This window comes from Oryctolagus cuniculus, chromosome 19 (genome assembly GCF_964237555.1).
Source record: "Oryctolagus cuniculus chromosome 19, mOryCun1.1, whole genome shotgun sequence".
Lineage (NCBI taxonomy): Eukaryota > Metazoa > Chordata > Mammalia > Lagomorpha > Leporidae > Oryctolagus > Oryctolagus cuniculus.
The window spans coordinates 14,317,182-14,340,334 of NC_091450.1; the positions used below are offsets into that span (position 1 = coordinate 14,317,182).

At 47.4% G+C, this 23,153-nt stretch overlaps 1 long non-coding RNA gene across 1 annotated transcript; it reads right to left on the reverse strand.

The window, feature by feature from the left end:
• Positions 1 to 7,765: 7,765 nt before the first annotated feature.
• On the reverse strand, positions 7,766 to 20,185 carry LOC138847032 (uncharacterized). The gene is made up of 3 exons (XR_011384643.1): positions 20,060 to 20,185; positions 15,093 to 15,169; positions 7,766 to 14,066 (listed from the first exon to the last, which is right to left on the reverse strand). It is a non-coding gene; the product is annotated as an uncharacterized lncRNA (long non-coding RNA).
• Between the last annotated feature and the right edge of the window lie 2,968 nt (positions 20,186 to 23,153).

Here is a 23,153-nt window from a genome sequence, read left to right on the forward strand (position 1 = left end):
CACCAGGGTCTTCCCCTTGCTGCTGTGCATTCTCAGCCTCCCTCTTGTGGCTGCTGCAGTCGTGTCGGGACATTCTCAGCCTTCCCCTCCCTTCCTGGGGCTCTTTCATCAGTGCCCTGCATCTTGGTCTCCCTGACCAGTTCTCCTTTCCTCTCCTCTCTGCTGCAGTTTGCAGAGTTGCTCTGCTCACACCCAGTCCTGCTCTCTTGCGTGCCCTCTCTAGGGACTCTTTTTCTGTTTCCTGTGTTGGCTCCTCTTCCGGTATATTCCTGACTCATCCGTCCTTCACCCCATCTTCTCTGCAGGATCTGCCTCCTGAGTGAGCTGCCCTAGATCCGTTTGCCGCTGATAGGTAGAGCATGCCCTGGGTTTCTGGTCCAGATGCCTCTTCCATGCTTCAGGGCCGTGTAGCCACAGCCACACTGGACGTCCCCATCAGAAGTTCAACAGATCCCTGAAACAGCATTTCCAGAGCTGACCTCACTCACCGCACCTGCAGATCCTCCCAGATTCTCTCTGCACGAAGGGGCACTTGGCATTGAAACGTGGGGTGTCCTAGGCTCTCCCCTCTTTTCCCATCCACACCCAGGTCACATCTTCCCCTGCAGTAGCTCTCTGTGCCCACCTCCACATACTATGATTCCTGGTTCCCTTCTCAGTTGGACCTCACGTTCGTCTTTGCAGATGAAGAAACAGGCCCAGGAAGATTCAGTAACTTGTCTGAGGTCACAGAGACAAGACTCTTCCTTGTGTAACAGTTGAAAAAATGCCTTTTAAAGATTGTTTATTTATTTGAAAGACAGAATGAAATACAGTGAGAGACAGAGATCTTCCATCTGCTGGTTCACTCGCCGGATAGCTGCAGCCAGGGCTAGTGTTGTGATGCAGTAGGTTAGGCCATCCTGTGTGGGTGCCAGTTCTGCAACCTGGCTGTTCCACATCTGATCTAGCTCCTTGTTAGTGTGCTTGGGAAGGCAATGGAAGACGGCCCAGGTGTTGGGGCTCCTGCCACCATCATGGGAGATCCTGAGAGGCCTCCTGGCTCCTGGCTTCAGCTTGGCCCCCTCTCCCCCCATTGCATCCATTTGGGGAGTGTGCCAGTGGATGAAGTATCTCTCTCTTCCTGTCTGTCTGTCTTTTGCCAAACCCCTACCATGTAACTCTGCCTTTTAAGTAAATCTTTAAAATAACAACAACAAAATGGCTGCAACAGCAAGGCTTGGACTGGGCTGAAGGCTGGTGTCCCGTGTGGGCGACAGAGACCCATGTGTTTGGGACGTCACCCATTGCTTTCCCAGGTGGATTAGCAGGAAGCTGGATAGGAAGCAGAGCAGCCAGAACTCAGATTTTGGCACTCCAGTGAGGGATGCCAGCATCACAAGTGGCAGCCCCTGTAGCATCACACCGGTCCCCAGACCTTTTTAGGAATTAGCGCTTAATACATATTATTATTATTTTTTTAGAAGCAGAGTTATAGAGAGAGGGACAGACAGAAAGGTCTTCCATCTGCTGGTTCACTCCCCAAATGGCCACGACGTTCAGAGCTGAGCTGATCTGAAGCCTCTGGGTCTCCTTTGTGGTTGCAGGGCCCAAGCACTTGGGTGGTCCTCCAGTGCTTTCCCAGGCCACAGCAGAGAGCTGGATCAGAAGAGGAGCAGCCAGGACACAAACTGGCACCCATATGGGATGCCGGTGCTGCAGGTGGAGGCTTAGCTCACTGTGCCACAGTGCCAGCCCCGATACCTGCATTTCCAAAGGAAATGGAGACACAGAGATACATCTTCTGCTTTCTTGCTCCATGGCTCCTAGGTGCTGGGCTGGCTTTGACTCCGCAAACTTGCACCAGGCTTTCGGTCTTAGCCCTTTTACCCACCTGCAGGGAACTAGCACCTTGATGGAGGTGGAGGTGGGAGGTGGGTGCCTTCAGAACACACATTGTTGGGCATTTTTCTGTTGTGCTTTCAGAGTTGTGGGTGGTGAAGGAGTATGTGTGTGTATAAGGTGTTCTCATTAGTTAGAGTGCTTGTGATAATAAGACTGATATCCTGTTTGAACAGTGTCCATATCTGATGAGAGGCTAGATTTGTCCAGTAATGCTGGAGAAATTACTAGGCGGTTTAAAATGCTCCCTCCTTTTGCTACTGCCCCTCCTGCCATTGTGTCAATTTATTTTATAACTTGTTGACAGATTCTTAGGAATACAGCTATCATAATTATTTGACATAGCACGACAGATTGAATGGCTGTCTCCATGGATCGGTTCTTGAAATCGTTGATGGCAGGAAGATCCCCAGGGACACTGTCAATGGGAGACAGTTGAAGACAGACTGAACACATGTTTGTTTCTTCTCTCCCCTTGAAGTCCACTGCGATGTTACAGGAGTAACATTTAGGTCTTAGAAATTGAAAGCCATTTCAGAAAAAGTCCAAGGTGTACTTACCACTAAAAATAGGTCTCTAGATAACTGGCACAAGTGGAATTGTGGAACTGACACAAGTGCGTGTAGTACTGGCATCCCATATGAGTGCCAGTTTGAGTCCCGGCTGCTCCACTTCTGTTCCAGCTCTCTGGTGTGGCCTGTGAAAGCAGTGGTGGATGGCCCAAATCCTTGGGCCCCTGCACCCAGGTGGGAAGAGCTGGAGGACGCTCCTGGCTCCTGGCTTTGGATCGGCACAGCTATGGCTGTTGCAGCCAACTGGGGAGAAGCTAGAACAGCTTGATGACTTCAGTAAGGTTGTTCTTTGATAAGACTTGGGTTTTATCTGAAGGTTGTTATTTGTTGTGAATCTCAGGACAGCCCACGTTCCGTGAGCTCTCATTCGGTGGTAGACACCATGTTAAGTGAAATAAATGAGAAATTAGATCATGTTCCTAGGTAACCATTGCAGTGGTGGCATTATTATTATTATTATAGTTATTTTACTCCTGTTTTACAGTGGAACACAGGAGAGCTTGCAATGGCTGATGACGCTGGAATGCAAGTCAAGTCTGACTCCAGAGCCCTACTCTTAGCTTCCACTATCTCGTTTGTCCTTATCCTTTTTCTAAAATGAAACTTAGGATGTGGGATTCACTGGTTTCTTTATCAGTCAGTTTACTCAGCTTGGGAAGGCAAGAGACTAAGCCCAGTTGTGACTCATGCCCTTGAGACACATTCTGGGCAGCTCTCACCTCCAAAGGGCACATTTATGGCCTCGTGCACATGAACACTTCTGACTGTCTTTGCTTCTGTCCACTGTTGCCTGCTGGGCCTCCAGCTGCTCTACCTGCCAACTCCAGTGCACGCACCAGGACTAACGAGTGTGCTACCAGCTTCTGCCATGCTGGCTCTCAATGCCGGCTGCACTTGGGAAGTGAAAGAAAAACCACCAAGCTACACCACAGAGGTTCGGATTCAGTTCTTGTGGGCTGAGGTCCTGTTGATTCAAAGCACGTTAAGTATCCCTTATCTGAAATGTGTGGGACCAAAAGTGTTTCAGAGTTCAGGTTTTTTTTTTTTTTTTTATTGGCTTTTGGAACGTTTGTATATGCATAATGAGATGTCTTGGACATGGGACCCAAGTCTAAACATGAAATTCATTTATGTTTTGTACATACCTTGCACACATAGCCTAAAGATGAATTTCTACAATATTTTTAATTTGTGCATGAAAGAAAAGGTTTATGGTATGGCCTTTCCCACTTGTGGCATTATGTTTGTGCTCAAAAAGGTTCAGATTTTGAAACATTTCAAATTTTTAAATGAAAAATGCTCAACTCACATTTTTTTTTAAATGTATTTTTTAAAGATTTATTTATTTATTTGAAAGGCAGAGTTACAGAGAGGTAGAGGCAAACAGAGAGAGAGAGAGAGAGAGAGAGAGAGAGAGAGAGAGGTCTTCCATCTACTGTTTCACTCCCCAAATGGCCGCAATGGCTAGAGCTGGGCCAATCTGAAGCCAGGAGCCAGGAGCTTCTTCCGGGTCTCCCACATTGGTGCAGAAGCCCAAGCACTTGGGCCATCGTCCACTGCTTTCCCAGGCCATAGCAGAGAGCTGGATCAGAAATGTAGGAGCCAGGACTCAAAATGGTGCCCATATGGGATGCTGGCACTGCAGGCAGTGGCTTTACCCAATATACCACAGCACCGGCCCCAAACACGTTTATTTTTTATTGTTAAATGTCTTGAGTTATTCTCCTCATCTTTTAAAAAATATTTATTTATTTGCTTGTTTGTTTGAAAGGCAGAATGACAGAGGAGGGTGGGGGGAGAGAGAGAGATCTTCTGTCCACTATTTCACTTCCCAGATGACCACAACAGCTGGGGCCGGACCAGGCCAAAGCTAGGATCCAGGAACTCCATCTGGGTCTTCCACCTGGGTGGCAGGGGCTCAGGTTTTTGGACCATCTCCCACTGCCTTCCCAGGTGCGTAAGCAGGGAGCTGAATTGGAAGCAGAGCAGCTCGGACCCAGCACTCTGATGAGGGATTGCAGCATCACAGCCCCTTAACCTGGCACACCACAGTGCTGGCTCCCAAACAACTTGATTGAGGTACACTTTACATATATCAGCAAATTCATCCTTTTTAGGTGTGCTGCTCAGTGATTTTTAGTGGTTGTATAGAATTGGGTAACCATCACCACTATTCAATTTTAGGGTGTTGGCATCACCTCCAGTGAGGCCTGTTGTGCTCCTGCACAGTTAAGCCCTATCTCTCTCCCATCCCCAGCCAACCATTCATCTGCTTTCTTCTTTCATAGATTTGCTTTCACAGAAATGAAATCATCTGTATTCTTTTTAAAGCCTTAAGAATTAGGGTTAATATTGGGGCACAGTGGAATAAGCCACCATATGACACCGGCATTCACAGGGGCACTGGTTCGAGTCCTGGCTGCTCCACCTTCAATCTGACTCCCTGCTAATGTGCCTGGGAAAGCAGTGAAGGATGGCTCAAATCATTGGGCCTCTGCATCCACATGGCAGGCCCCGATGAAGCTCCTTGCTCCTAGCTTGGTCTTGATGCAGCCCTGGGCTTTGCAGCCATTTGGGGAGTGAACCAGCGATGGAAGATCTCTTTCTCTCTCTGCCTTTCAAACAAACAAATCAACCTTTAAAAACGAAACAAAACAAAACAAAACAAAAAAAAAGTATAACATGCAGCCATAGTTGAGAGCCACTGTAACCTGCTATTTTATTTTATTTTTTCCTTCTCCACTGTTCCCAAGGCTCAGAGTGACTCAGAAAAAACAATAGGCCCCTGCCAGGGACACCTTTTAGATAAGCTCTGAGCTAAATGGGTCCTTGTGAGTAGGACTGGGAACGTGTGATCCTTTATGACCTGCATGCTAGGGGAGTCCAGAGGTGCTGAGTTAGGAAGAACTGCTCAGAAAGGAGCCTGACGACCTGTCTCGGCCACAGCTCTGAGTCAGCCCAGGTGCAGAGACTGAGCCCTTGGCACTTCTGCTGTAGGTTTTCGTGTGTGTTTCAGTTCCTCCCGGCCTCCTTTGCTGCTTTCCCGTAGCTGTAACCTGGACTCCTTGTGGTCTCCCTGCCCCCGGCTGCCTTCAGCTCATAGCCCTCTGTGCACTGTCTGCACCGTGCTTTGTGCAGAATACTTCACAGGTAGTTTTCACTGCTAACATTGGTTTTGCTATCCCAGACTCAGCTGCCTCTGGGTCGGAGCAGGTACCCTGGCCCACAGGAGTAGGCTGGGGAGTGAAGTGCTTGAGAGCGCACTGAGGGAAGCGCCAAGTGTGGTGGTGGCAGAGAAGTTTCCTTCAGACTTTGCCATAGGCAGGAAACCTTGGTGGAGCTGTTAGGCTTAGGTCACGTGGTCAGGGCACGGACAGCAAATAGATTCCATTTCATATGCCAGAGGGGAAAAAGCCAACTGACCAAACACAAAGCTGCTGCGGCCGCTTCCATGTGAAGGAAAGCGATAACCCTCCATCCAGGTTATCTTCCCATGTAACTGTTCATCTTAGTCACAGATCGGAATTCAAATAACGTGAATGTTGGGTGGAGGTTGATACGGGTGTTGTTACTGTTGTTTAAAGTGAAAAATGGGGGAATAACCCTGTCTTAGAGAAGGTATAAGCATGTGGACCAAGCCTCATCTCTTGAGGACGATGATTCAGAGTATAGAACTCCAGTCTTAGGTCTGTTTTTCCTGTATCTTTGCTAAGATATTTTGTACTTGATCGTTTCTCCCTGCTAAATACCCTTTTTCTTGTCAGCATTAAAGTATGGGAACAATTTTTTTTCAGTCCTTTCTAAACTACTTTGTGGAATGTGTAGCAAATTGTTTCATTTATGAAGTGTCAGAGGGTCCTTTATTTTTAAAATCCAATTAAGTAGATTAGATTTCAGACTCCTTCTCAGAAATTTAAGAAGGCAGCCCATCTAATGAGATGAAACAGTGAGAGCTCACTCAGCCCACCGCCCCGCCATGAAATCCAACGACTGCATCCGTGCTGAGTGCAAGGGCTCAAGTGGATTTTGTGAGTACTTGACGCCGGAGGCGACAGTGTTGCACGAAGTTGGATTCCCCGCACAACAGCACACACTATGGATCTGCTTGCTGTAATTTCACAGTGAATGCAAAGCAGTGGACTGTGGCAGGTTTTCTGTTGTGACCCTCTGTGCAGTATTCAGGTCCCTGGGGATATCAGTACTAGCTTATACCATGAAAGGAGCCAAGAGCCACCATAAAATAAATGGGGCTCCTGAGACAAACCGTTCCAGAGACGGCCTTGGGAAATGGGGAGTAAACCGGTTCACAGAGAAAGCAGTCAGCTACTAACCAGAGATACACAGAACACCTGCCTTGTAGATAAGCCCCTTCCCTACGCTTGCTCAAGGTTAACAAAGAAAGCTACAAGGCACGTAGCAACCTATTCCTCTCTCTTAGAAACCCCCTCCCCTAATGTATCCCTTTGACCTAGTACTTTTCCACCGACATTACCACTTTTAGACTGCCATACAAGGCCTGCTACTGAAAATTATCCAATGAACTTACGCCAGCCTATAATATGTTAATTTTGTGGTTTTGCCCTTTAAAAGCTGTGTGAGATAGCTGCTCGGGGCTCCTCTCGCTTGCTGCTTGCAGCAGTAGGGGGCCCATTTGTACAAATGAAATAAAATTACCTCCTGTTCTATTGCATCGTCTGGTCTGGAGTCTGTGTTTCTGGGGTCGTCACAAGAGGACACCGCTTTTGGGGTCCTACATATGGGGGCTCGTCTGGGATTTGGGGGACCCCAGACTCCCACACTCCATCGGCCAGACGGAGGTAAGTTTGCTTATTTGTGTATTATTGTAACTGTGGTTTGTACTGTTTGTCCTTGTCTGCCAGGTCGACGTGGAATCCGTCCTGGGGCGCCTGTACAGGCTCAGTACTGACTGGACCAAAGGGGAAGACAGACGTGTCGTGAGGCCCCTGGTCCAACCCTGGAGGACGCTCCAGTGGTGGTCTGGGAAGGAGGGAAAGAGAGTGTTTCCCTTCTTCAAAGGGAGAGCCTGGCCAAACGGCCGCTCCCTTCTGAAATTCTGGTTTTGGTTTTGTCTCGGTCTGTTGCCGCGCGGCTTGTGATTTGTGTTCTGTGTGTCACTGTTTTTGTTGTCCTTTATCTCTTACTGTCTCCCCCATCTGTTTTTATTGTTGTGTTTGATTGATAGATGTATACTTGTATAAAAAATGTGTATTGTATTCTTATGATGTGTTAATTATGTCTACTTCTCAATGCAACTCTAGGGCCAAATGTAAGGACAAATTTTTGGGCTGGAGAGGCTTGTACCTAGATTTGGCTCTGGTAACCAAGAAACTTTGCTGCCGAATGACCTTCTCCTGCTCCTTGGGAGCCTGGCCAGTTCCCGGGGAGGAGGATAAAGGAATGTTTTCTGATAAACAGGTGGGCATGCTTCATGTCTCGGCTCTCTGGCCAAGACCCGAGATGGGACGCACTGCTTGCCTAAAATCTTGGCAATGAGCCACCCTTGTCCTTGGAGCCTTTAGGGGGGAGCCGGAGCAAGCCTCTGCTGCTGCTGTTTCATCCTGGGGGAACACGCAGTCAAGCTGAATGTTAAATGTGCCCGTAATGATTACATGATCAATTGGCTACTGTGATTGAGGTGTTCTGTGACAGTCCCTTTAATGAAAAATTAACAAAATGGATTAATAACAGGACATTCAGGACCTGACGCTCTGCTTGGTATGTCATTACAAAAATCATCAAGGAGGGCTATGCCTGATAAATGAGGGTGCTATAAATGTGGGCAACAGGGACATGTACAAAAATTGTCCAGAAGTCAAAAATCAAAATAAGGCTCTTCCTGGGATTTGCTTCCAGTGCTAAAGGGAAAGGCATTGGGCCAATAAGTGTCACTCCAAAACTGATAAAGAAGGTAATTCATTAAAAAACAGAGTTCAGGAAACTGGAAGCGGGGCCAGCCTCAGGCCCTCCCTACAGGGATCAGTGGACCATCTTGCTATAGTATCATTAAAGCAATGGAGCCATGTTTATTGCAACATTCTGTTAATCTATGCTCCTTTACCATCTTTCCTGTAAATAATTTTAGTGTGCACTACAAGGCTTGCAGCGTATTTCTTGCAGATTAAAAGTAACTAAGTCTGTGCACAGCAGACAGCTAAAAAGTAATTTACTGTCACAAATTGGCGTAGTTGGCAGGATCTGCAAGTATGCAAAGCAATGCCTTTCTTTAAAAGAAAAACTGAAGTTGCATGTGTAACCTGTGATGTTCCTGGCTAAAAAGACCTTCAGTTCGCCTCTTTGGTGAAGGAATGGGCTCTCTGCTCAGAATCGAGTGAGAATTGGGATGGCAAGTTACAGAGTGCACAGCCTCCACAAGTTATTGAGGTTTTGCTATCAGTGCCGGTGGAAAAGGGGGATGAACTATAGGCTTTGGGGAGGTGAGAATAGATTTTGTTATCTGCATACTGATGCATGTATAAGCAATTAGAAAAATAAATACAGAATAAATATAAATTGGAAAAAAAAATACTGCCCTTTGGAGTCAAACTGCTAGGTAGTGGTAAAAAAAAAAATTATATCAAGCTCCTGTACTGCTGCCAGGGCCAACTAAGGTTATTCAGTGTAAACAATACAGAATTCCAGGTGGATATGAGGAAATATCTAAAACAGTAAAAAAATTATCTTAGTGCTGGAGTGATGATTCCCATAATCACTAAAAGGAATTATCTAATTTGGCATGTTAAGAAATCAGATGAAACCTGAAAAATGACTGTGGATTACAGGGAATTAAACAAAGTTACTCTCCCATTGACTGCTACAGTCCCAGATACCATCATTTTAATGTAAAAGGTCACAAACATAAAAGCGTGTTCTTAATAAAAAAAGTTAAAAAGAAAAAAATACTTTTAAAAAAATGTAATTTATAAAAATTGTTTATCTTAATGGCTGGTTTATACTGGAATGAAAAAAAAAGGGGGAGGGAGAAGAGAAAGGTTTGAGCAAGTTACAGAAGGTGTGAAAAAGTCGCAAAATGTTATAAAAAAAAATCTTTGGTTATTTTCTTTGACATAAAATCAAAATCTGATCCTCTGTTAGAACAATGAGTTAAAGTAATCTATTATGTTCTCTTGATGTCTCTGTTAAATTCTAACTGCTTAAAAACAGCTGTAAAAAGAGCAATGGTGAAATGGAGGGATCCTATCACCAATCAATGGAATGGACCTGATCCAGTACTGGTATGGGACAAGGGCTCCTAAGGGATGGGTTTTTCCATGTAACCAACATGCCTTTCTGCAATTGCTCCCTGGGCCGTGTGGCCCTGATGCTAACATCTGTATTTACAGCAGCGGATAGAGCACGTCAGTGGCGTGCTTTACCTGAAGACTACAATAACAACGTCATCCTAATAGGAGAGGACACTGCCCTTGCCATGGCTGCATCAGTAGTAAGTGTTCCTGGACTGGCTTTTGGAAATAATCGTGGACTATAAAGGCTTACATGTTTGGTGACCAAAGCAATCAATCTTACTGCTACTGTGCTATCCAATATAGCCAAAGAATTGGATCAAGTTCATTCAGGAGTGCTTTTAAGCCATGCAGCTAACAATTACTCGCTGTTAAAAAAATCATATAAGTTGTAAATCTGTACCTGGGGGATGTTATTTTAGTATTACTAACAATGTGCCATATATAAAGTCTGTTATTGATAAACTTAAGAGTAAAATGCAACATATGTTTATTACTAACCCACTATTCATTTGAAGGGTTTCAATGGATTCATTGGTTATTAATGTTGGCTGGACTGCTACTGCTTTTCCCACTTTGTATGGGATGTCTTCCGTGTGTTCTGCATTTTATGCTGACTTCCCTATAGTATAAATGGACTGAGATTCATCATTTAAAACTTCGTACCAAACCTCCTTTGTAATCAAAATAATTGATATTTGGCTGTATGTTTCATCTCTCACCTAATGTTGGGCTGGAATGGTACTCAAAGACGGGTAAGACGCTCAGCATCCTGTACCAACCTAAGACAGGGCTCTAGGCCAAGCTCCCAGAGTTACCGATGATGGGTAAGGACAGAGATGACTGAGGGCAACCTAAGACAGAGGCCATTCTCAATTTAATAAAAAAAGGAGGAAATGTGGGGACCCATGGCTGGCCATGGGCCCACATGCTAAGGCCTGGCTTGCTGATCATTGGCATTAGTCCTCACGCAACAGTATCAAGCCCTGGCCACCAGTGACCGTATTGAAACCCCTCATTAACAGCACACAATTTTAGGATTAAAATTAGTTCAAAGAGAAAATGGGGGAATGAAAGGAGCCAAGAGCCACCATAAAAAAAAAAAAAATGGGGCTCCTGAGACAAACCGTTCCAGAGACGGCCTTGGGAAATGGGGAGTAAACCGGTTCACAGAGAAAGCAGTCAGCTACTAACCAGAGATACACAGAACACCTGCCTTGTAGATAAGCCCCTTCCCTACGCTTGCTCAAGGTTAACAAAGAAAGCTGCAAGGCACGTAGCAACCTATTCCTCTCTCCTAGAGACCCCCTCCCCTAATGTATCCCTTTGACCTAGTACTTTTCCACCGACATTACCACTTTTAGACTGCCATACAAGGCCCGCTACTGAAAATTATCCAATGAACTTATGCCAGTCTATAGTATGTTAATTTTGTGGTTTTGCCCTTTAAAAGCTGTGTGAGATAGCTGCTCGGGGCTCCTCTCACTTGCTTGCTGCTTGCAGCAGTAGGGGGCCCATTTGCGCAAATGAAATAAAATTACCTCCTGTTCTATTGCATCGTCTGGTCTGGAGTCTGTGTTTCTGGGGTCGTCACAAGAGGACACCGCTTTTGGGGTCCTAGAGGAGGAGGTGGGGGTTGAACTGAGAACAGGGGATGAGAAGCAGATCATCAAGTAAACTGCGAAGGAAGAAAAGACCCGGCGGAGGAAGAGGAAAGGCCTGGGGCACAGGATGCCTTGGCACATTCAGAGGACAGCAGCAGACCCCTGTGGTGATGAGGGTTACTGTGGCTGAAAATAAATCAGGAGGCACACAGAGGCCCGCGAGCACCTAGACATAACTATAATTTATGAGACATAAGAGTATCCTCCACTTAATACACTAAAACAAAGTAAATCTTTGGGAACAAGTTTTACTATTAACTCTCATAATACAACTCTTTGAGGACAGAGGTCCTGCATGGGAAGTTAGTACACAGTGACTCCTGTTGTTAATTTAACAATTAACACTCTTACTATGATGTCAGTGATCACCTGAGGCTTTTGACATGAGATGCCCAGGCTATGGAAGCCTTTTGAATCCACAAACTCCTTCATTATTTAGACAAGGCCATAAGTAAAATGAAGTTCTCTCCTCCCTTCAAAGAAAAGTATACCCTTTCACTTCTTTCCACCGGGGTCTTGCCCACAGAAGTCCTTCATGTATGTAGGACACTTTTTGCCACAGTGCCTTGGCTTTCCACGCCTGAAATGCCCTCATGGGCTTTTCAGCCAAACCAGAATGCCTTCAGGGCTGATTCTGAGGTCAGAGTGCTTCTTGAAGCAATTATCATTCCATGAGTCTGCTGTATGGACTGCTTTGATTTCTGTTTTAAAAACTCATTCTGGGGAGGGCAGCACTGTGGTACCATGTGTTAACTGCCACTTGTGAGGTTGGCATTCCACAAAACAGAACCAGTTGGAGTCCTGGCTGTTCTGGCTTCCAATCCAGCTTCCTGCTACTGTATCTGGGAAAGCAGAGGTGATGGGACAAGAACTTGGGTCCCTATCATACATGTGGGAGACCCAGACGGAGTTCTTGGCTTCTAGCTTCAGCCTGAGCCCAGCCCTGGCTGTTGCAAGCAATTGGGGAGTGAACTAGCAGATGACTTTGAACAGCCCTTGTCTCAACTGCTGAGGAACATCACACTATTTGTTGAACTCTGTACTTGGAGTAGGGTTAATCTTACATTTAACTGAAAATAGATTTTATTAAAACAGAAGAATGGGAATAGGAGAGGGAGGAAGAAGAAGGGTAGGAGTGAAGGTGGGAGGAAGGGTAGGGTGAGAAGAATCACTATGTTCCCAAATTTGTATTTATGAAATGCATAAGTTTGTATACCTTAAATAAGAGGTTTCTGGGGGTGGGGGGAGAAAATGTCTGGTGGTCCTTTCTCAACACAGCATGGAAAATGACTGTTGGCTGAGTTGAAGATATAGCAAAACAGGATGCTATGGAGTAAGCAACTGACAAGAGGAAATTAAAGTACAGAGAAGGACTGAGAAAGGTAACTATCACTTAGGTGACCTCGGGAGAAGACTGCACACCCCACAGTACTCAGCCAGTGAGGAACCAGGGGAGGATACACATGATTTCCTGTAACTTTCCTGCGTGTGCTTGCTCCTCAGACATCTGATCTTGCAAGACCAACAACAAAGTCTCGTTTTCCCTGAACTTGTGAGTCTGAGTCCATCTCTTGGGGGACAGGTGGGGATATTTCCCACACTGACCTTTACAGAAGGCTATCTTCACAGAGCAGGTTTTATGATCTTGGGAACTAATACATTCTTTGAACTGCTCCATCAGACACAAACTGAAAATAATGGAAGATTCTGAAAGAGACTCTCGTAATTTGAAAGGCTCAGAGGTGAGGGGAGTATTGATAGAAACATTCCTAATTAAAAGTTGGGCAGAGAAACTGACCAAACTGCAGGGGCCCAGCAGATACTATACATGAGTGGAGCTGCTCAAGTAAGACAGTGGATGGAGGCCAGACCTGGAGGAGGCACAGTTCCTCTAAATGAGGCAGCTGCCACCAATTACTGCCGTGTTGGAATTAGGGTCTAATGTTACCACATCCTGATTCTTCCAGGGGTAGGTGGCAACTGAGATTTTTCATGAGAAATCTATTTTTGAAATGCTAGCAACTAATTGCAGTTCTTTAAAAAAACTGATTTAAGGGGCTAGTGTTGTGGCACAGAGGGTTAAGTTGCGGCCTATAATACTGGCATCCCATGCCAGAGCCCTGGTTTGAGCACGGCCCCTCTGCTTCTGATTCAGCTCCCCACTAATGAGCCTGGGAAGGCAGCAGGGTGATGGCCCAAGTACTTGGGCCCTTGCCACCCACATGAGAGACCCGGATGGAGTTCCAAGCTCCTGGCTTTGGCCTGGCCCAGCCCTGGCTGTTACAACCATTTGGGCAGTGAACCAGCAGATGGAAGATCTCTGTCTCGCCCTCTCTCTATGTCACTCTGCATTTATAATTAGTAAAAACAAATCTTAAAAAAAAATTTAAGCTTGGGGACCTAAGGCCATCTAAGAAGAGTCACACAGAAAGTCGTCGTAAATTCCTTCTCTGTAACTGTGCTACAAGTAAGCATCTATCAGCAGCCGCATATGTTGTGTAAAACCCCCCTACACACACACACACACACACACACACACACACATCTTTAAGAAGGAAAAGGAAAAACAGGTAGCACAAATGCTTCCAGCATTCACACTGCACTCCTCGGGTTCCGAGTACTTGCCCATCTGAAGCGTGTCCTCTGAGTGTAACTCCACAATGGGGTTCAGCAGGACAGGCTTGCATCTGAGGGAAGACGGGACAACGGAGAAGGATGAGTCAGTTTACTCAAGAGCTCCCTGGCTGCAAAAGTGCAGATCCTGCTAGTGACAGGGCAGACACGTTGGGAATATAAATGTTTCAGAGTTTGGATTTTTTTTTAATATTTGCGTAGAGTTTCTCTGTTGTTTATCCCCACTCAGACACGATGCTCAAAAAGTGTCAGAATTAGAAGCATTTGGGATTTTCAGATCAGGAGTGCTCAGCCTGTACATGCTGCTACTGTGCAGAGCCACTAGGTAAATACATTTGACCCCAGGCACACACAATAAGAATTCAGTGTATATTCAGACTAGGGCTGCTAAATAGTATATTCAAGATTTAATGGGCAAATCACAAAGTGATCAAAAAGCACTTAAACTCAGAAACAGTTAAAGACAGGCTAACAAGAATTTTCTAAATATTCGAGTTTCTTGCCTATTCTCAAAAAATTTTAAGCAGCTGTGATCTGCCTTAGGTAATAGAAAGAAGTGATTCTTACACAAACCTAAAATTCAGTAACATTTCTGTGATAACTCCACCAACCCAACATATGAAAAAAATCAGCAATCGGAGACCCAAACTCAATATCCCAACAGGTACACACAGCACCAATCTACTCTTTATCAGAGGGAACCACCTCTGGGCTTCGCTCAGAGCCCATTTACTCTCATTTCATACAGAGTTCTAACAGCTCAGTGTGGTCTGCAGTTCCCAGGGCATCAGAAATGCCACTTCCATATTAATAGCATGTTTAATATAAAATGCAATCTTGTTTTAGAAAAGGTAAAGAATTTATTTTCAAAGGATAACCCAGAAAAGAAGAAGCCTGAACAATATTTCCAATCTGGAAGGATCAGACATCTCTAGAAGCTGAAACTCCTGTGTTCATTAAACAAAGTTTTTAACATAAGAAGTAGGATTTTATTTAAAGTACCAGTTCAGAGGGTGGGTGTGTGCGTGCGAATGAGACTGCTGAGAAGCCCTGACTCTGGGCCTGACGTCCACACTTACTTGATGTTGTGCAGCTTCCTCGTTACTATCATCGGGAAGTCGACTTCAAAATATTTACTTGGCAGGAGACCTTCATCCTGCGGAAAATACACACAGTCTTTATCAGTGCTTCTTCACCCACATACTCGCTGATCATCTTCCTCACCCGCAGCACAAGGCACCAAGACCAATGGGCTGCTGCTGCAGGCTTTTTATTTTTTTATTTTTTTTTTTAAGATTTATTTCAAAGGCAGCGTTACAGAGAGGGAGAGGCAGAGGCAGAGAGAGAGAAAGAAAGAGAGAGGTCGTCCATGTACCAGTCACTTCCCAGATGGCTACAACACCCCAACACCCAGGGCCGGACCAGGCTGAAGCCAGGAGTCAGGAGTTTCCTCTGGGTCTCCCACGTGGGCACAGGGGCCCAAGGCATCGGGCCATCTTCTGCTGCCTTCTCAGGCGCATTAGCAGGGAGAAGAATCAGAAGTGGAATAGTCGGGACTCGATCCAATGTGCATACACAGGATGCTGTCATCACAGGCTGCCGCTTAACCCACTGCACTGGAAAGCTCGTACCAGAGGTAATCTTTTTCAAAATTAACTAATTAATTTGAAAGGCAGCGAGATAGAAAGAAAAGGTGGGGTACGGAGAGGGTCTTCCAGCTGCTGGTGCTCCTCAAATGTCTGCAACAGTCAGGGTTGGGCCAGGCCAGAGCCAGGAGCCAGGAACTCCATCTGGGTCTCCCATGTGGGTGGCAGGGCCACAAGCACTTGGGCCATCCTTTGCTACCTCCTAGGCACATTAGCAGGAAGCTGAATGGGAATGAAGAGGGGGGAATTGATCCCAGGCACAGGGATAGAGGATACAGGCATCCCAAGTGGCAGCTTAACCCACTGTGCCAAAACACCTGCCCCATGAATGTAACCTGTGCTTAGAAATTCTACACCACCTTTTAAGAACTTCTACTCTCAGGGTATGGAAAGTTAAAGATCTTCCAAATTTCCAGAAAGCAAATGAATGACAGGTGTAACAGTGTCCTCCAACTCTTAAAGGCCTTCCTCCTTTCGAAAGAGCTTTCCCGGGGCCACCTCCATGGCTCACTTGGTTAATCCTCCATCTGTTATGCTGCCATCCCATTTGGGCGCAGGGTTCTAGTCCCGGTTGCTCCTCTTCCAGTCCAGCTCTCTGCTTTGACCCAGAAAGGCAGTGGAGGATGGCACAAGTGCCTGGGCCCCTGCACCCACATGGGAGACCAGGAGGAAGCACGTGGCTCCTGGCTTTGGATCGGTGTAGCTCCAGCCATAGTGCCAATTGGAGGATGAACCAACGGAAGGAAGACCTTTCTGTCTCTCTCTCACTGTCCAACTCTACCTGTCAAATAAATAAATAAATAAATAACAGCATTTTGAAAAAAAAAAAAAAAAAAAGAGCTTTCCCATGCACTGGCTCACATGACTCTCAGAAGACCTCTGAGTTCACTGCATAAGGAAGGCTTCTAAAGGGCACACTTGGAGCTATAAAGCAGCAGCCTCGGGGCCAGCACTGTGGCTTCACACTTTGTGTGCCAGCTGTTCCACTTCTGATCCAGCTGCCTGCTAACCTGCCTGGGAAAGCTGGGGAAGATGGCCCAAGCGCTTGGGCCCCTAGATCCACGTGGGAGACTCACGAAGCTCCCGGCTTAGGCCTGGCCCAGCCCTGGCCGGTGCAGCCATTTCGGTGGGGGGAGTGAACCAGCAGATGGAAGATCTCTCTTTCTCACTCCCTCTAATTCTGACTTTCAAATAAATAAATTAAACAAAGAAACAGCTTCTTGGCACAGAGAAACGGGTGAAATGGCTGTAGGAAGTGAGGCTTTAACTTCCTGTGCCGTCATTCTCTGCAACCTTGGACACTCTCCCGTGTGCCAGACCTGTGGCGGGGAGGATGGAGACGCCCGAGACGGGACCTAACGCTAGAAGGCAGCCTCAGACTCCAGGGGATGACAGCAACCCCGTCACAGACTGCCAACAGACACACTGCTTCCCCCGTGTGGAGACAGAACCCAAGAGACACCGAGAAACTGAGTCCACTTCAAGGGTTCCACTCGCCCTTTCCTTTCTGTGTACGTGACAATATCGACCGCCCTGTGCCCTCTGCCCTCCAGATGGGAGCTTCACCGGGTGGATTTTTGTGACAAGGGAAATACCCAAGAGGAGCTTCCTAGGAAGGAGGGAGGCTCATTTCAGCTGAGACTTTTGGAGATTCCAGTCCAAATCAGGCAGCTGTGTTAATCTAGCGTCTGATACGGGAGAAGGTGCGCAGAGGCAGGAGCCATGGTGAGCCAGGAAGCAGAGGCCCGGGCAGCAGACTCTTCACTGCCTCCTTCTAGTCCATTACAGTTCTGTCATGGGCTCCACACTAGCTACTGAGTCCAATCCAGTCTCTTCCCAAAGGCCTCACCTTCAGACACCATAACTAGATCAAGCCTGCACCCTAATCCATCAACCACTGACACCAATCCCTTAGCCATTAACCTAAGACTCTGGGATTTAAAAGTGCACACTGAAGGATGGCGCCGTGGCTCACTAGGCTAATCCTCCACCTAGCAGCACTGGCACACTGGGTTCTAGTCCCAGTTGGGGCGCCGGATTCTGTCCCGGTTGCCCCTCTTCCAGGCCAGCTCTCTGCTGTGGCCAGGGAGTGCCGTGGAGGATGGCCCAAGTGCTTGGGCCCTGCACCCCATGGGAGACCAGGAGAAGCACCTGGCTCCTGCCATCAGATCAGCGCGGTGCACCGGCTGCGGTGCGCCGGCCGCAGTGCGCCGGCCGCGGCGGCCATTGGAGGGTGAACCAACGGCAAAAAGGAAGACCTTTCTCTCTGTCTCTCTCTCTCACTGTCCACTCTGCCTGTCAAAAAAAAAAAAAAAAAAAAAAAAGTGCACACTGAGTGTGGGGAGCTACCTCCTCTGTAAACCGTAACAGGAATCCTCCATGGCATAAACAGTCACAGGCTCTGAGAGCAAGCGGAAGGAGCTCATGCAGTAGTGGCAGCAGGGCAGGAAGCCCAGGACTGACACTGAGCCTGCAGGTACAACGAGGGAACCAGCCCGGGTGGAAGGTGCATGAGGCACTAAGACCAACGGACAAGGTTTGCCATACACTTTCATGGAAACCTGTGTATCTCTAAATCAGAGATGGGCAGACGTTTGAAAAGAGCCGGAAGGTAAACATTTAAGCTGTTGCAGGCCAGATGCTCTCCGTTCTCACTACTTAACTCTACTGTCAAGGCTAACGCACACTAACACTGCCAACACACAAGCCAAACACGTGCCTCTCCACAAACTTGTTCAAGCACACTCGTGTACGTATAATAGGTATTTACAAAAAGAACTTGGAACTCCCCACCCCAAGGGAAAAAACCCTTCAGACAAATACAGTCATCCATCAAAATAAAGAAACTTTGCACAGAGGAGTGTCAGACACTGCAACCCCCCTTCCTCAGCACGCACAGACGCTCTTTCTCGGGCAGGGGTGCAGCGTGCCCCTGAGCGTACTTTGCTCAGAAACTGGAACTGCAGATTGATGAACCATCAGCGGACCTACAGGACAGGGGAGGCTGCACAGAGCCAGCGGCAGCTTTCTCCAGGGGCCTCAGTCAGCAATGAGGGAGCGCGTCCTCTTACACTGTCCTGCTCTAGGTCCTCACACCACAGCCCGGGACACACCACACACACACACACACAGTGGGCCCACCGTGGTGCCGGCATCTGTTCCCTGTCCATACCACTGGCCGTGCAATTCTGACAGACACGACTTCTGCAGCCCCATGTCTCATTTGTGAAGCCTCACAGAGCTGTCATGCAACGCATTCGGTCACGTTTGTAAAGCACATCAGACATGTTAGCTACCCTACTCTAGGCCAACAATGAGTACCAAGACTGGGGGGAGGCCATCAATTCTCACTTCATGAGAGAAAGGCTGGGACCTCTGATTACAGGAGACCTTCTTATCAGGGATCCAATGACCACCAGACAGATCTGCAGGTCGGCTATGTCCATACACTCTCAGTTATCTCGGTCTACACCTCCAAGGAAATCTGGCAAAATGCACATACCCGTGACCGCCACATGACCGACCTCATAGAAGAACCGAGCAAACTCTGTACTAACCTACAACAAAGAAAACAGCCAGAGGAGGCTTCGCAGGGAAAAGGTTTGGCAGTAAAGACCCAGCCCAGGTCTCCAAGACTGGCAGTTCAGAGCTCTAAGACTGGCTCTGCTGCCCACCAGACCCAGGTCTCTTTTCCTCTGTGTGTATGTAATTACAGCTGCACTAGGCGCTGGTTCGAGTCCCAGCTGTTCCACTTCCAACACATCTCCCTGCTAATGCGCCTGGGAAAACAGCAGAAGATGGGCCAAGTGCTTGGGCCCCTGCATCCACATGGGAGACCGGAAGAAGCTCCTGGCTCTTGACTTCGACCTCGCCCAACCCTGGCCATTTGGGGAGTGAACCAACAATGGAAGATCTCTATCTCTCTTTTCTCCCTTTCTTTCAGTAACTCTGCCTTTCAAGTGGATAAAATAATCTTTAAAAAAAAATGGCAGTTAAAGCATGAAATCAGAAGCCAAGAAAAGACCTGGCACCATATTATCATCACCCAGTCCCACAAATCTCCAGGTTTTATCCACGATGCCCACAATCAGGACTCTTTGTCCCAGCAGTTCCACTGGGGGATTTTTACTTCCTGTTTTCACATGTACAGGGGAAATACACACAGATATTTGTGTTAATTATGCTGAGAGCAACAACAATTAAAAACAACCTGAAACATGTACCACTGGGGCTCTGGCCAGATAAACCATGGACCCGGGACAGAGCGGTGCACCTGGGCACGGTGGCTGGAGATGGGGCAGGAGGCACGTTGTCACCTCTTACCTCTTAGGCTGCTTTTTACAGCTTTCAGCCACACAGACCTCAACAGCTGGGGAGGGAGGAGGAAAATCTGGACTCACCTTTAATTTCCAGAAGGTTGTATCCATCCCAGCCCCGAGGTTGAGGACTTGACAACGACATTCTGTTTTCTGTAGAAACGCCTTTACAAGCTGACCGACACCGTGGACTCGCGCAAAATATCCTGAGACAGGGAGAGAGACAAGCTACCGCTTAGTGATGTCAGCACTTAGTCCCCCACCCCCAACCCACACGGGGAGGCGGAGCTCAGCAAAGCTGCAGGGAGCTGTTCAAGGCGCCTTCTGCTTCTCAGCAAGGACACCCAGGCCACAGACCTTGGCCTCTCTCCACTGCATCTGGCGGGCGGGTTTCTCCAGGATGCGCTCACTTAGACCCGTGCTGCCCAGGTCCCTGTGGGGAGGGGCATGGCCGGCTGGCACAGGGGCTGCTCGTGGAGTCACCACATGAGGTTGGAATGTGGTTGGTGCCACAGGGGCCAGAGGGGGTCCTGCTCACTGCCAGGAGCTTTCGTCTTAGGAGGACATCAAACTGCCACCTGCTCTCCCCAGCACTTCTCAGTTCTGTGCCCTCCTCACGGTGCACTGTCACAAGGACGCTGTGGAATGGCTTCAGTCCGCAGCTCACACCAGGAATCTGAGGGCTCCTCAGAAGGTTCATGGACAACAAGTCATACGAACAAGCCGCCCATGGACTTCAGAGCCGTGTACACCAACCAAGCGACCAGTACTCTGCTTTCCACGAGCTCTCTGGTACCCTGGTGTCTCTGGTTTGGCGGCTGACCTCACACGGGTGCCAGCACACCTGCTATGTGCCCTGACCCCGAGCCAGGTGCTGGGATGTCATGGTCTAAGGGACACACATGGTTCTGCCCTTGTGGGCTTCAGTCCACTGCAGTGTGGAGCAGGAGTAACCCAGAGATGGCCAAGGTGATCACAGCACACAATAAAAGCTTCTAAAGCAAAAAAAAAAAAAAAGGAATTGGCCCTACAAAGCCCATCTGACAAAGGAGCAAAACAGAACACCTAGGGCCGGCAACACGGCACCACCGGTTAATCCATTACTTGCAATGAGGAAATCCCATAACAGAGCACCAGTTTGCGCCCCAGCTGCTCTGTTTCTGATCCAGCTCCGTGCTAATGCACCCTGGAAGGAGGTGGATGATGGACCAAGTGCTTGGGCCCCTGCACCCATGTGGCAGACCTGCATGGAGTTCCAGGCTCCTGGCATCAGCCTGGCTATTGTGGCCATCTGGGGAGTGAACTAGCAGACAGAAGATCTCTCCTCCTCTCTGTCTCTCCCTCTCACTGTTACTCTGCCTTTCAAATAAATAAAATAAGCCTGTAAAAAAACAACAATAACAACAACAACAAAAAAACAAACACTGGCCCTTCTTCATGCCCAAAGGATTATCTTTGATGTGAGAAATGCCAACTTTCAAATTCTCTCTTTTAAAAGTTATTTGTGCCAAATCAAATACAAGCTATTTAACCTTGAGAAACATAAAATGCTCAGTTTTATTTAACACAGACAAGTTTTACATCAAAACAGTTGCACAACAAGCTCTTCCTGAAAGTCTGGTTTCCAGGGCCAGCGGTATGCTACAGCAAGTAAAGCCACCACCTGCAGTGCCGGCATCCCATACGGGAGCCAGTTCGAGTCCCAGTGGCTCTACTTCTGATCCAGCTCCCCAGTGTGCCTGGGAAAGCAGCAGCAGATGGCCCAAGTGCTTCGGCCTTTGACCCAAATGGGAGACCCAGAAGAAGCTCCTTGCTCGTGGCTTCAGCCTGGCCCAGCTCTGGCTGTTGTGGACATCTGGGGAGTAATCCAGGGGCTGGAGACTTCTCTCTCTTTGCTTCTGCCTCTCCCTCCTGAAACGTCACCTTTCAAATAAATAAGTAAATCTTTAAAAGAAGAAGAGAAAGGGAAAGAAAAAGAAAAAAGAAATGGAAAAAGAATAAGAATAAGAAAAAGAAGCTTTCTATGGCTGCAGTGAACCCACTCGGACTCCAGTAAAATGCAAACTTTGGGTGAGGAAATGGGGCAGATGACTCTTTATTTATTTATTTATTTATTTTTTAAGATTTACTTTGTCTTTTTTTTTTTTTTAAAGATTTACTTACTTATCTGTAAGTCAGAGTTACACAGAGAGTGAAGAGGAGGCAGAGAGAGACAGAGAGACAGAGAGACAGAGAGACAGAGAGACAGAGAGTGAGTGGCTGCATTGGCCGCAGCTGGGCCTATCTGAAGCCAGGAGCAGGAGCTTCCGCCAGGTCTCCCACGCAGGTGCAGAGGCCCAGAGACTTGGGCCATCTTCTACTGCTTTCCCAGGCCATAGCAGAGAGCTGGATTGGAAGTGGAGCAGCCTGGATGCGAACCAGCATCCATATGGGATGCTGGCACTGCAGGTGGCAGCTTTACCAGCTACAACACAGCACCAGCCAGCAGATGACTTTTAAAGTGAAGGAGACCGTATTTCTCATCCTGTTCCTTTCACCTCCACCCTGAACACACCAGAGGCTCCAAGTAAAATGTTGGCCAGTGAGGAGGCCAGAAGTAAGCAGGTGCCAAAGAAAATGACTTAGGTCTTGGTGCAGAAGCCTGGAGAAAGGACACGGGACACAAAGCAGGAAGAAGGGTAGATGGGGCAGGCACTGTGCTGTGGTACGATTAGCTGTGGCTTGGGACGCCTGCATTCCATATCACAGACCTTGTTTCATTCCTGCCCACTACACACTTCCTACCCAGCTCCCTGCTAATGTACTGAGAGGCAGAAGATGGTCCAAGTGCCTGGATCCCTGCCACCCACGTGGAGACCAAGGATGCAGTTCCAGGCTCCTGGCTTTGTAACAGTCCAGCCCTGGCTGTTGTGGGCATTTGGGAAATGAACCAGCAGATGGAAGATCTCTGTTTCTCCCTGTCATTCTGCCTTCAAATAAATCTAAAAACTTGAAAGAAAGAACAGAGACAGAATCAAAGTGCTCAAAGTGTGTGGGCGAAGAGTTTTTAAATTGCACATGATTATTTTAATAAAATTTTTTTTTTAATTTATTTATTTGAAAGGTAGAATGACAGACACACAGAGAGAGATCTTCCATCTACTGATTCATTCCCGAAACGCCTGCTAACAGCCACAGC